The 14,041-nt window shown below is 40.5% G+C and overlaps 1 pseudogene; it reads right to left on the bottom strand.

Moving 5' to 3' along the window:
- Nucleotides 1-209: 209 nt before the first annotated feature.
- Nucleotides 210-1,616, bottom strand: LOC116005754 (annotated as a pseudogene).
- Between the last annotated feature and the right edge of the window lie 12,425 nt (nt 1,617-14,041).

Below are 14,041 nucleotides of genomic sequence, written 5' to 3'. Positions count from 1 at the left end.
TAAAGATTTTATACCTTTAGAACTCAAATAATGTATTAGTAATCGATAGTAAGTTAGTTTTAGCCTGTGCGTTTGAGTATGAGATACTTGAACGTGGCATAACACCCTTTTTTTCCTTTTTGTTGTTGAAAGCTTCCGCTATTGTAAAAGTCATTTGTAAGCAATAAAAAATATTTACCCGTATTTTCTTAAGTGGAAAAAATGGGGTGTTACAACTTATGTTCAAGCAAAACATCAAACAAGGCTCGCAAATGAGAGACATGTTGTTCTAAATTGGCGTTGTATATCAATATGTCATCAAAATACACCACAACAAATTTCCCAATAAAGTCACGTAAAACGTGGTTCATCAATCGCATGAATGTACTAGGTGCATTCATGAGGCCAAATGGCATAACTAGCCATTCATAAAGACCTTGTTTGGTCTTGAATGCTGTTTTCCACTCGTCGCCTTCACGTATACGAATTTGGTGATAACCAGATTTTAAGTCAACTTTAGAGAAAATACGAGAGCCATACAATTCATCAAGTAAGTCATCTAACCTAGGAATAGCGAAGCGATACTTTACCGTGATTTGGTTGATGGCTCTGCAGTCCACACACATCCGCCAGCTCCCATCTTTTTTCGGCACAAGTAACACCGGAACTGCACACGGGCTAAGACTCTCCTGGATGTGTCCTTTAGCCAACAACTCTTTGACTTAGCGCTGGATTTCTTTAGTCTCTTCGGGGTTACATCTATAAGCTGGTCGGTTCGGCAACGGTGCTCCTGGGACAAGGTCAATCTGGTGCTCGATTCCCCGGATAGGTGGTAGACCTTTTGGCATCTCTTTTGGAAAGAGTTCTCCATATTCTCGCAACAAAGAAGAGATAGCCTCTGGTAGGTGGCTAAAATAAGGCACCACGGGTTTGTCACTCTTTAGAAGTATCAAGTAAACCGCACGACCGGCTTTGAGGGCCCGTTCTACTGTTTTCTTTTTGTAGAACAGATTGACACTTTTTTTGTGCTTATTTTCCTTTTCGGCTTTTTCCTTTCTTTCATTCTTTCCCTTTAGATCATTTACAAGCTACTGTGGACTCAAAGGAGCCAAAACAATTTTCCTTCCTTTGTGCTCAAACGAGTATTTATTAGTGTACCCGTTATGTAGTGCTTTCTTGTCAAACTGCCATGGCCTCCCAAGCAGAATATGGGCTGCCTCCATTGGCACTACATCACACATTACTTGGTCCTCGTACTTACCAATGGCGAATGAGATAAGCACTTGTCGATCTACCTTGATTTCCCCCGAGTTGTTAAGCCACTGTAGAGTGTACGGGCACGGATGTTTGCTAGTGTTGAGATTGAGTTTTCCCACCATTTCGGTGCTAGCTACATTCATACAACTGCCGCCGTCTATAATCATACTACGCACTTTATCATTCACAACACAACGTGTATGGAAGAGGTTTTCACGTTGATCTTCTTCGATTTTAGCTTGAGAACTTAGCACTCGACGTGCTACCAAGAGCTCTCCTTCAGCTGGTTGTTGATCGTCTTCACTGACAAGGGTCATATCTTCCACCATTTGCTCCTCATCGGATTCTGATTGTACCTCACCAGTTGGCTTCATCACCATAGTCCGCTTGTTAGGACAGTCATAAGCATAATGACCATATCCTTTTTTTTTTTTAAGAAATGACCATATCCTAAACAGCAATAACATTTTACGTCCCGCAACTTCCGTGTGGATGGTTCGGCTTTCTCTTTGCCTTTTTGCTCCAGATGTTGCTTAGGAATATCATTGGAGGGTCATCGCGAGCTACCCTCCGTCCTTGTGCTAGTATCGCCTTTGCCATCCCCTTTTCCCTTTTAGGTTCACCACTGCTTTGGTTGTTCTTTTGACTGGAAGCGTTCCGTTCTCCTCCTCAGTTGCTTTTCAACTTTAACTGCAAGCTGAAAAAGTTCATCATAATCACGATAAGGGGTTCGCTCCACAATATCGGCAATATCATGGTTCAAGCCTTTTACAAAACGGGCCATCTTGGATTCTTCATCTTCATCAAGCCTCAATCGAGACATCAAAGTCTCCAATTCTTGTTCGTATTCATGAACGGACATTGTTCCTTGTAATAGGCTTTGGAGCCTTTGGTAAACTCTCGGTGATACCATCCTGGCACAAATCGCTTCCTCATAACAGCTTTCATCTCACGCCAAGTCACAATGCCTCCCTCCCCGTTTCTCCGCCTACTAGCTACTAAGTTGTCCCACCAAGTGTTTGCGTAGTCCCTAAATTCAACTACAGCTAAACTCACTTTTTTGTGTTCAGAATAGTGATGGATATCAAAAACCCTTTCTACCCATTTTTCCCATTCTAAGTAAGCCTCAAGGTCATTTTTACCTTGAAAAGAAGGGATTTGCATTTTACTGCCACTTATGTTATCATCCTCCTCTTCATAGTCTCTCCCATTCCTACATCTCCTTCTACCCCGATCCCGGTCAATAGGTTCCTCCTCAAAGTCTTCTTCTTCCCTTTGAACCCTCCTAACACCTCTAACATTACCCCCTTCCCGTACGGGCGCATTCCCTCCTTGGTTTCGGAGTTCTTGAATGGCAACATCCTGAAGTTCTAATATGTCCCTAATTTCATCAAAGACAACATTAAACCTTTGAAATTGTTGCTGCATTGACCTTATCATAGTACTCACATCTTGAGTATCTTCGGGATTTGTCATCTTGTTTTTTTTTTTTTTTTGGAAGAGTTCAGAAAATGCAACCTGCAAAATACACGTTAGAAAACAAAAAAAAAAAAAAAGAGATGGACCTCACGTCACTCCCTCACCTACACTCTATTTCTGGTCAAAGTGTATTAAGGCCCTATTTCTTAACTTATGCTAAGTCAGTATTATTGATAGTAATTCTCCATGGTTAAGGAGACTTAATCTCCAAGTCAAAAAGAATATCCCTTCAAGGTCGCTAGAAGAACTTCATTCAACACCATTATGCCATGATCTCCTTCACAGCGTGTAAGGTAGTTTTTATTTTTTTCTTCCTGTTTCACACGTTCATGTACAGAGGTTGTATATAAACCTCAAACGTCCTTGTAAAATGGCAATCAGTGAATGAATGAAATAGAGAGAGAACAGCTTATTCTTTTCCAAACTCATGAGTTATATTGAGTTTATATCGAAGCCGTGAGTTTTGTGCTGTGAGAGTGCATGACGTTAACTTCGTCCTCACCCCCTTTCTCGTGTGATTCGAGACTACCACTACTGTGTAACCTTCCAACTGCCACAAAGGCAGAAACACAGGAGACGCGATCGCAAATCATATCAGAAATACTTTGATCCGAGTGTGCTAAGAGAATTCAATTGCGAAGACAAGGTAAATCAGTTGCTAAGACACCCGCAATGGAACAAAGTATTCGAATAGCGAGGGCCGACATATACCCCAGTTACCTATGGTTTTCTTGCTTCCTTGAACATAAAGAAAGAGCCAAACAATGCCAGGAAACCCATTTCTTATGTGCTTTTCAGGAAGAGATATAATCACTCAGTTGACGAGCTAGCTTTGATACTTGGGTTACATACCCGTGATGAGATGAGCATGCCTTACTTCCGAATGTACCATGTTGAGTTTGGTTCCAATAGAGATGCCGCGACCCATATTACGAATGATGCGGAGTATAACTCTAGCATCTTGAAGGCAAGAAAGATCCGAATGAATCATCTCAAGGCAATCGTACTTAATTTAGCAATCAATTTGTCCGGAATGAAAACAAATTTGAACAAGGCCTACCGACAATATTTGATTTACATGTGGAGTATAGAGAAGGAAGCGGATGTCAACATGGGAGTCCAAGTGAAGAAGTGGCTTGCCTCTCAAAATAAGCCAAATGTTCAATATGTTTTTATAGGACCGTTGGTAACTGAGTTATTCCTAGGATTAGGGCTTGATGCAGATCTTACTGGTGAGAAAGTTGAAGCCGAGATGAAAGCACTTACCGTCCAAGACTTCTTTGCTATGAACCTTAGGTTGGGAGGTGATGATGCCCCGCTATTCGGTGATAAGGAAGAGGAAGAAGAGGAAGAAGATGATGAAGGAAATGAAGAGCAAAACCAACAAGGTAGAGAGGGCGTTCAACATGGTGGACTTGTGGCGTTCAACAAGGTAGATTGGGAATCAACAAGAGCCTTTCATATGCAATTGCAACAAGAAAAAGTGGCGTTTCTACAAGCCCAAAGCACAAGGCAAGATGAGGAATTGCACGGATAAGATTGAGGAGCTACAAGCACAATTGGCTAACCAATTCCATCCACCATCATATGGAGGCCAATGAAGGATTCTGCCACTCCAAGGCCAAAGGAAGCAAGATATTTGAAGAAAGAAAAAACAAAGATTGAATGATGTTTGTTTTAGATGTGTACCACTAACACATTTGGTGTCCTATGCGTGGGGTTACGACTTATATTTCTTTATTTTTCATGTAACTTACCTCTTTTTGTAGGCAATGGGAAGAACCAAATAACAACCATAGAAAAGGAAATATGAGGAAGCAACCACTAGCCAAACAAGAGCTAGAGCACAATCACCACCTCCACTACCACAAGTTGATCATAATGCAAGAGGAACAAGCGTCCTTCGAGGCTTAACTCATGAACAAGTAGCGCTTGTGGAAGTGTATAAGTCAAAGAATTTAATTGGAAGGAAATACTTTGATACGACTGTGCTAAGAGAATTCGGTTGCGAAGACAGGGTAAATCGGTTGTTAAGACACCCGCAATGGAGCAAAGTATTCGAATGGAGAGGGCCGACATATACCCCAGTTACCTATGGGTTTCTTGCTTCCTTGAACACAAGAAAGAGCCGAACAATGCCTGGAAACCCATTTCTTATGTGCTTTTTGGGAAGAGATATAATAACTCCGTTGATGAGCTAGCTTTGATACTTGGGTTACATACCATGATGAGATGAGCATGCCTTTCTTCCGGAGGTACCATGTGCAGTTTGATTCCGATAGAGATGCCGCGACCCATATTACGAATGATGCGGAGTATAACTCTAGCAACTTAAAGGTAAGAAAGATCCTAATGAATCATCTCAAAGCAATCGTACTTAATTTAGCAATCAACTTGTCGGGAATGAAATGAACAAGGCCTACCGGCAAGATTTGTTTTACATGTGGAGTATGGAGAAGGAAGCGGGTGTCAACATGGAAATCCAAGTTAAGAAGTGGCTTTCCTCTCAAAATAAGCCAAATTTTCAATCCGTTTTTATAGGACCGTTGGTAACGGAGTTATACTAGGATTAGGGCTTGATGCTGATCTTACTGGTGAGAAAGTTGAAGCCGAGATGAAAGCATTTACCGTCCAAGACTTCTTTGGTATGACCCTTAAGTTGGGAGGTGATGATGCCCCGCTAATTTGTGATAAGGAAGAGGAAGAAGAGGAAGAAGATAATGAAGGAAATGAAGAGTAACAACAACAAGGTAGAGAGGGCGTTCAACATGGTGGACCCGTGATGATGGATTAGGAATCTACAATAGCCTTTCATATGCAATTGTACCAAGAACAAATGGCGTTTCTACAAACCCAAAGCACAAGGCAAGATGAGGAATTGCACGGATAAGAGAAGCGGTGGAGCACAACACGAGAAAGATTGAGGAACTCCATGCACAATTGGCTAACCAATTCCATCCACCATCATATGGAGGCCAATGAAGGAATCCGCCACTACAAGGCCAAGGGAAGGAAGAGATTTGAAGAAAGAAAAATACAATGATTGAATGATGTTCTTTTGAGATGTGTACCACTATAACATTATGTGCCGACTTACATTTCTTTAATTTTCATGCAACTTACCTCTTTTTGTAGGAAATGGGAAGAACCAAAGAGTAAGCCAAGAAAAGGAATTATGAGGAAGCAAGCATTAGCCAAACAAGAGCTAGAGTACAACAACCACCTCCACCACCAAAAGTTGATCATAATGCAAGAGGAACAAGGATCCTCCGAGGCTTAATCATGAACAACTGGCGCTTGTGGATGTGTATATGTCAAAGAATTTAATTGAAGGGAAATACTTTGACCCGAATGTGCTAAGAGAATTCGGTTGCGAAGACAATGTAAATCGGTTGCTAAGACACCCGCAATGGAGCAAAGTATTCGAATGGAGAGGGCCGACATATACCCCAGTTACCTATGGGTTTCTTGCTTCCTTGAACATAAAGAAAGAGCCAAACTATGCCAGGAAATCCATTTCTTATGTGCTTTTCGGGAAGAGATATAATAACTCCGTTGATGAGCTAGCTTTGATACTTGGGTTACATACCGTGATGAGATGAGCATGCCTTCCTTCCGGAGGTACCATGTGCAGTTTGATTCCGATAGAGATGCCGCGACCCATATTACGAATGATGCGGAGTATAACTCTAGCAACTTAAAGGTAAGAAAGATCCTAATGAATCATCTCAAAGCAATCGTACTTAATTTAGCAATCAACTTGTCGGGAATGAAAACAAATTTGAACAAGGCCTACCGGCAAGATTTGTTTTACATGTGGAGTATGGAGAAGGAAGCGGATGTCAACATGGGAATCCAAGTGAAGAAGTGTCTTGCCTCTAAAAATAAGCCAAATTTTCAATCCATTTTTATAGTACCGTTGGTAACGGAGTTATTCTAGGATTAGGGCTTGATGCGGATCTTACTGGTGAGAAAGTTGAAGCCGAGATGAAAGCATTTACCATCGAAGACTTCTTTGGTATGACCCTTAAGTTACCAAATCGGGGAGTCTCTAAAAGCAGTGGAGAATTAGGACCAAAGGTGAGAGAAAACTAAAAGCCTCTCCGGGGCATGACAACAAGACTCTCAAACCACTTCCTAACTTCTCTACATGTTAGAGATTACTTGAGACTTAGCAGGAACATAACCATAAATCTATTCAAACCTTCAACTGAAAAACTTAGAAACTCATGATATTTTGCAAACTGAGAAATTTATATTTCAAAACTGCGATATGTTACAAGGCAAACTGAACCTCCTTTTATAGGGATCAAGGATGGTTCTCGAAATACAATACAGCTGTTTACAATTATTACAATACATGTGGCCGACAAAGTGTGATGGCCTTCTTGACATAAAGTAAAGCTACCTTTTAATAAAGTTGTCTAATAATTCATACAACACGCCAAACTGATAAGATAACGCTGACATGACCCTGTCAGGACGGGGATCTTATCTTTGAAGATAAGATTTTCAGATGAGATTTGCTTTGCTGGGGCTTTGCTGGAGAGATAAGATCAAATCTTATCCTTCACTCATGAATCTCTTTCCTTTCCAGTTTTGTGGGTTCCAATCTGGTTGTTTTGTCTTCATGACCATCCATTCTCCATGAAATTGAAGAATCATTACGGAGTCTTCGTCTGATGCTGTGTCGCTTTCTGTGGAGTAGCCAGAGTAGCTGGGGTAACCCATGTAGTTAACCCATTCTTGCCTATCCATACCAGATTGCCTTCTCTTCGTTCTCCAAACATCCTTGTTCCACTGGCTCTTGTGTTCTGGCCTTTTCTTTTGAGACTTTTCAGCATAAGCTTTCTCAATCTTGTCGACTTCTTCAAGCACTGAATCTATATCATCAAAGTTCCAAGGGTCTTGTGACCAGATATCTTCCTTCTGGGTCTGGTGTAGCTCATAGTAGTACTGGTTTTTTGCTGACTTGATCCTTTCATGGTAGATCTCATCATCTTGTCTCACATCTAGCTGAATCCCTTCTCTGGGCCAAATTTCTTTTGGAATGACCTTGTTCTGGGCGAAAATGTACCTCTGAAATTCTGGATAGTCTTCTTCTCGGACTATGATAGATTCCATGTGCTAATGGTTCTGCATGTCCTTCTAAAAATCTGGATACCCATGCTGTGACTTCCCTATGCAGATGAACTGTGAAAAATTCTGGACCATCTTGGCATAACTTCTTCCAGTATTTTAATGGATAAAACCAAGTTAAGAATTTTATTAAATCTTTCTCAACAGAAAGATCTAACTCTTTTCTTAAGATAGGCCTGTGGAACTCCATTAAAATATGATATTCATGGCATAAATACCAAAATATCCAATTTAACTCTTCTGGCCAATCTTGAACTTGAGCAATAAAGATTTGAGCAAATGGATATTTAGGGTGAATACCATATGGTTGTAGCATATGACCTCCATAGTATCTGAACAATCTGACTTCCCAATCTGTTCTTCTTTCTTCAAGGTATTCATGGCTCCATGGGAACTGGTTGACATCAATGTCTGGTGGAAAATCTGCATTTGATGAAGTGCTCTGGCTGGGACTTCCTTCATTGAACATATAGACTTCATAGATCTTGGACTGGAACTGGAGTTGAGGAACTTGCTGTGGTCTGGATAAAAAGTCTGCAACCACATTCTTCTTTCCTGGAATATGGCGAACATCATAGTTGTATCTAGAAAACCATTGTTGCCAACTTAGAGCTTGAGCTTGTGGAATTTCTTTCCTCTTGAACTGCAACATTTTTGGAAAAGCTGACATGTCTAACTCAATAAGAAACTTATAACCGATCAAATGAAAATTAAATTTTTTAATTCCATTTTTCACGGCTAAAATCTCTTTATAAGNGGGCTTGATGCGGATCTTACTGGTGAGAAAGTTGAAGCCGAGATGAAAGCATTTACCATCGAAGACTTCTTTGGTATGACCCTTAAGTTACCAAATCGGGGAGTCTCTAAAAGCAGTGGAGAATTAGGACCAAAGGTGAGAGAAAACTAAAAGCCTCTCCGGGGCATGACAACAAGACTCTCAAACCACTTCCTAACTTCTCTACATGTTAGAGATTACTTGAGACTTAGCAGGAACATAACCATAAATCTATTCAAACCTTCAACTGAAAAACTTAGAAACTCATGATATTTTGCAAACTGAGAAATTTATATTTCAAAACTGCGATATGTTACAAGGCAAACTGAACCTCCTTTTATAGGGATCAAGGATGGTTCTCGAAATACAATACAGCTGTTTACAATTATTACAATATATGTGGCCGACAAAGTGTGATGGCCTTCTTGACATAAAGTTGTGATAAGGAAGAGGAAGAAGAGGAAGAAGATAATGAAGCAAATGAAGATTAACAACAACAAGGTAGAGAGGGCGTTCAACATGGTGGACCCGTAATAATGGATTGGGAATCTACAATAGCCTTTCATATGCAACTGTACCAAGAACAAATGGCGTTTCTACAAACCCAAAGCACAAGGAAAGATGAGAAATTACACGGATAAGAGAAGCGGTGGAGCAAAACACGAGAAAGATTGAGGAACTCCAAGCACAATTGGCTAACCAATTCCATCCACCATCATATGGAGGCCAATGAAGGAATCCGCCACTACAAGGCCAAGGGAAGGAAGAGATTTGAAGAAAGAAAAATACAATGATTGAATGATGTTCTTTTGAGATGTGTACCACTATAACATTATGTGCCCTATGCGTGGGGTTCCGACTTACATTTCTTTAATTTTCATGCAACTTACCTCTTTTCCGACTTACATTTCTTTAATTTTCATGCAACTTACCTCTTTTTGTAGTTACATTTCTTTAATTTTCATGCAACTTACCTCTTTTTGTAGGAAATGGGAAGAACCAAAGAGTAAGCCAAGAAAAGGAATTATGAGGAAGCAAGCACTAGCCGAACAAGAGCTAGAGTACAACAACCACCTCCACCACCAAAAGTTGATCATAATGCAAGAGGAACAAGGGTCCTCCGAGGCTTAATCATGAACAACTCAAGAGGAACAAGGGTCCTCCGAGGCTTAATCATGAACAACTGGCGCTTGTGGATGTTCCTCCGAGGCTTAATCATGAACAACTGGCGCTTGTGGATGTGTATATGTCAAAGAATTTAATTGAAGGGAAATACTTTGACCCGAATGTGCTAAAGAATTTAATTGAAGGGAAATACTTTGACCCGAATGTGCTAAGAGAATTCGGTTGCGAAGACAATTTTGACCCGAATGTGCTAAGAGAATTCGGTTGCGAAGACAATGTAAATCGGTTGCTAAGACACCCGCAATGGAGCAAAGTATTCGAATGGAGAGGGCAGACATATATCCCAGTTACCTATGGGTTTCTTGCTCATAGCACTTAAGAGCTTTCTTTTTTCTTTGCAGGGGCACAGGTGGTGGTGACGGCGGATCTTCATCATCACTATCATCCTTCCTTCTGGATCTTCTCCTTCTAGAGGGCTTGCAGCTGGGTCTCCTCTGTGGCTCCTTTGTTGGGTAGCATTGCTTACAATCATCTTCACATAAATCGAAGAAACAGTGATTTGAGATGGGATCCTTAAACCAGAAAACTGGTTTACCAAATTGGTCGAACGAATGAACAATTTCACTCATTCCTGTTTTTCCGTAACCAAGGAAAACTGGTTCTGCATCATCATCGTCTGGGTCATAGTCAAGGATCTCCTGGACATGCTCCTCTTGTCTTTCTCTAGCCTCTTCTACCATATTGATGGATGGTAGAAATTCTGTTCTTTTTAGATGAGCATGATTGAATGAGATTCCAACGGTACCATCTTTTCGCCTGCTGATGGTAGCCTCGTTGGATTCGATTGGCCTTCTGTTCTGGTGCAGCTTCTCATAGTTGGATATCCAAGTGTCAGGGATGACTTGGATCAACTCCTCTTTTGTACATCTCCTGGGAACCTTAGTGCAGGTAACATTTCTCTGTTCATCAGTGACTAGGATGAGAGCTTCTCCTCCTCCTGGAATTTTCATATCGAAAGCATGGTCTTGCAATCGATAAGACATCTGGTAGTGGACAGTGGCTTCAATAGCATCTTGCTCAGCATGCTTAGCTCCAACAATATGGACTTGAATTTTAAACATATCTAGAAGATGTGGATCTTCTAAGGATATGTTAAAATTTGGGTAAACAGTAGCACAGACAGTGCCAGAATCAAGTGTGACTTCCATGGTGGCTATCAATGCATGTTGGTACTCTAAGTACCTGGAATCAAGGAGACATAGCTTGGCAACTACGGGTTGACCCTTTCTGCCATGATAGGTTATGGCAAAACGGATTGCTCCAAAGTGGATATGGGTATATCCTTCTCTCCTCCAAATGGCCGGGAATTCATCAGGGATTTCAAGAGTAATGAACTGTTCTTGGTGGGTGGAATATATGGGACATCTGCTCATTGCTGAGGCTGAGATATATTCTTTGGGAACTAAAGACCTTTTCTGGTAAATAGCTTTAAGGGATTTAACCAGAAGATTGGATTGGTTTCTTTTATTGAAAGCAGAGTATGGATTCAGAAGGGGCAGGTGGGTTTCTTCTATTTTTTGGTCCTCTTTAAGATAATTTATCTCATAGAGATAATCCATCTTAGAAGAGAGAGATTTTTTGAAATGAGGTTTTTCTAATGAAAAAGAAGAACGGCTAGGTACAATAGATGTGGATGTAGAAGCTGAAGAGGAAGACATATTTAGGAAATAAGAAGGTTTTGAATAAAGAGATATGGCTGGCTCTGATACCAAATCGGGGAGTCTCTAAAAGCAATGGAGAATTAGGACCAAAGGTGAGAGAAAACTAAAAGCCTCTCCGGGGCATGAGATGTACAAAAGAGGAGTTGATCCAAGTCATTCCTGACACTTGGATATCCAACTATGAGAAGCTGCACCAGAACAGAAGGCCAATCGAATCCAACGAGGATAGCCTCTCCGGGGCATGACAACAAGACTCTCGAACCACTTCCTAACTTCTCTACATGTTAGAGATTACTTGAGACTTAGCAGGAACATAACCATAAATCTATTCAAAACCTTCAACTGAAAAACTTAGAAACTCATGATATTTTGCAAACTGGGAAATTTTATATTTCAAACTGCGATATCTTACAAAGCAAACTGAACCTCCTTTTATAGGGATCAAGGATGATTCTCGAAATACAATACAGTTGTTTACAATTATTACAATACATGTGGCCGACAAAGTGTGATGGCCTTCTTGACATAAAGTAAAGCTACCTTTTAATAAAGTTGTCTAATAATTCATACAACACGCCAAACTGATAAGATAACGCTGACATGACCCTGTCAGGACGGGGATCTTATCTTTGAAGATAAGATTTTTGTTGCAGATGAGATTTGCTTTGCTGGGGCTTTGCTGGAGAGATAAGATCAAATCTTATCCTTCACTCATGAATCTCTTTCCTTTCCAGTTTTGTGGGTTCCAATTTGGTTGCTTTGTCTTCATGACCATCCATTCTCCATGAAATTGAAGATCCATTACGGAGTCTTCGTCTGATGCTGTGTCGCTTTCTGTGGAGTAGCCAGAGTAGCTGGGGTAACCCATGTAGTTAACCTATTCTTGTCTATCCATACCAGATTGCCTTCTCTTCGTTCTCCAAACATCTTTGTTCCACTGGCTCTTGTGTTCTGGCCTTTTCTTTTGAGACTTTTGAGCATAAGCTTTCTCAATCCTTTCAACTTCTTCAAGCACTGAATCTATATCATCTAAGTTCCAAGGGTCTTGTGACCAGATATCTTCCTTCTGGGTCTGGTGTAGCTCATAGTAGTACTGGTTTTTTGCTGACTTGATCCTTTCATGGTAGATCTCATCATCTTGTCTCACATCTGGCTGAATCCCTTCTCTGGGCCAAATTTCTTTTGGAATGACCTTGTTCTGGGCGAAAATGTACCTCTAAAATTCTGGATAGTCTTCTTCTCGGATTATGATAGATTCCATGTGCTGCTCATAAATCTTCATAAATGGTTCTGCATGTCCTTCTAAAAATCTGGATACCCATGCTGTGACTTCCCTATGCAGATGAACTGTGAAGAATTCTGGACCATCTTGGCATAACTTCTTCCAGTATTTTAATGGATAAAACCAAGTTAAGAATTTTATTAAATCTTTCTCAACAGAAAGATCTAACTCTTTTCTTAAGCTAGGCCTGTGGAACTCCATTAAAATATGATATTCATGGCATAAATACCAAAATATCCAATTTAACTCTTCTGGCCAATCTTGAACTTGAGCAATAAAGATATGAGCAAATGGATATTTAGGGGGAATACCATATGGTTGTAGCATATGACCTCCATAGTATCTGAACAATCTGACTTCCCAATCTGTTCTTCTTTCTTCAAGGTATTCATGGCTCCATGGGAACTGGTTGACATCTATGTCTGGTGGAAAATATGCATTTGATGAAGTGCTCTGGCTGGAACTTCCTTCATTGAACATATAGACTTCATAGAGCTTGGACTGGAACTTGAGTTGAGGAACCTGCTGTGGTCTGGATAAAAAGTCTGCAACCACATTCTTCTTTCCTGGAATATGGCGAACATCATAGTTGTATCTAGAAAACCATTGTTGCCATCTTAGAGCTTGAGCTTGTGGAATTTCTTTCCTCTTGAACTGCAACATTTTTGGAAAAGCTGACATGTCTAACTCAATAAGAAACTTATAACCGATCAAATGAAAATTAAATTTTTTAATTCCATTTTTCACGGCTAAAATCTCTTTATAAGTGGAGTGGTAATGAAGTTCTGCATCTTTGAATCTACCACTGGAGTAGCCGCAAACAAGCCTTTTTCCTTTGACTTCCTGTAGAAGTATTGCTCCCCAATAGTAATCACTGGCATCTGTTTGTAGAATTCTGAGTCCTTCACCTGTTAGGATGTGCAATTGTGGTAATTCCTTGGTGTGCTCCTTCATCCATCGAATTGCCTTGGTTTGTTCTATGCTCCATTTTGGTGGTGACTTCTTCAACATCTTGGTGAGAGTGCTAACATGAGGGGCTATGTTGGGAACAAAATCTCGGATATAATTAATTATACCAAGAAATTGTTGAACTTGCTGCTTTGTGAGGTTTTCATCAGGAAATTTGAGTAACTCCTGAGCAATATGCCTTCCTGGTTGAAACTTTCCCTGGTCAATATCCATGCCTAAAAACTGGATCTTCTGCTGGGCTAGTAACATCTTCTTTTCGGATAACATGATTCCAAATTTTTGGCATATCTCCATGAATTGTTTGATCAGCTGGAT

This window comes from Ipomoea triloba, chromosome 15, assembly GCF_003576645.1.
Source record: "Ipomoea triloba cultivar NCNSP0323 chromosome 15, ASM357664v1".
In the NCBI taxonomy this organism is placed as follows: Eukaryota; Viridiplantae; Streptophyta; class Magnoliopsida; order Solanales; family Convolvulaceae; genus Ipomoea; species Ipomoea triloba.
Note: the sequence above shows the minus strand (reverse complement) of the source record. Positions and strands in the feature narration are given on the sequence as shown.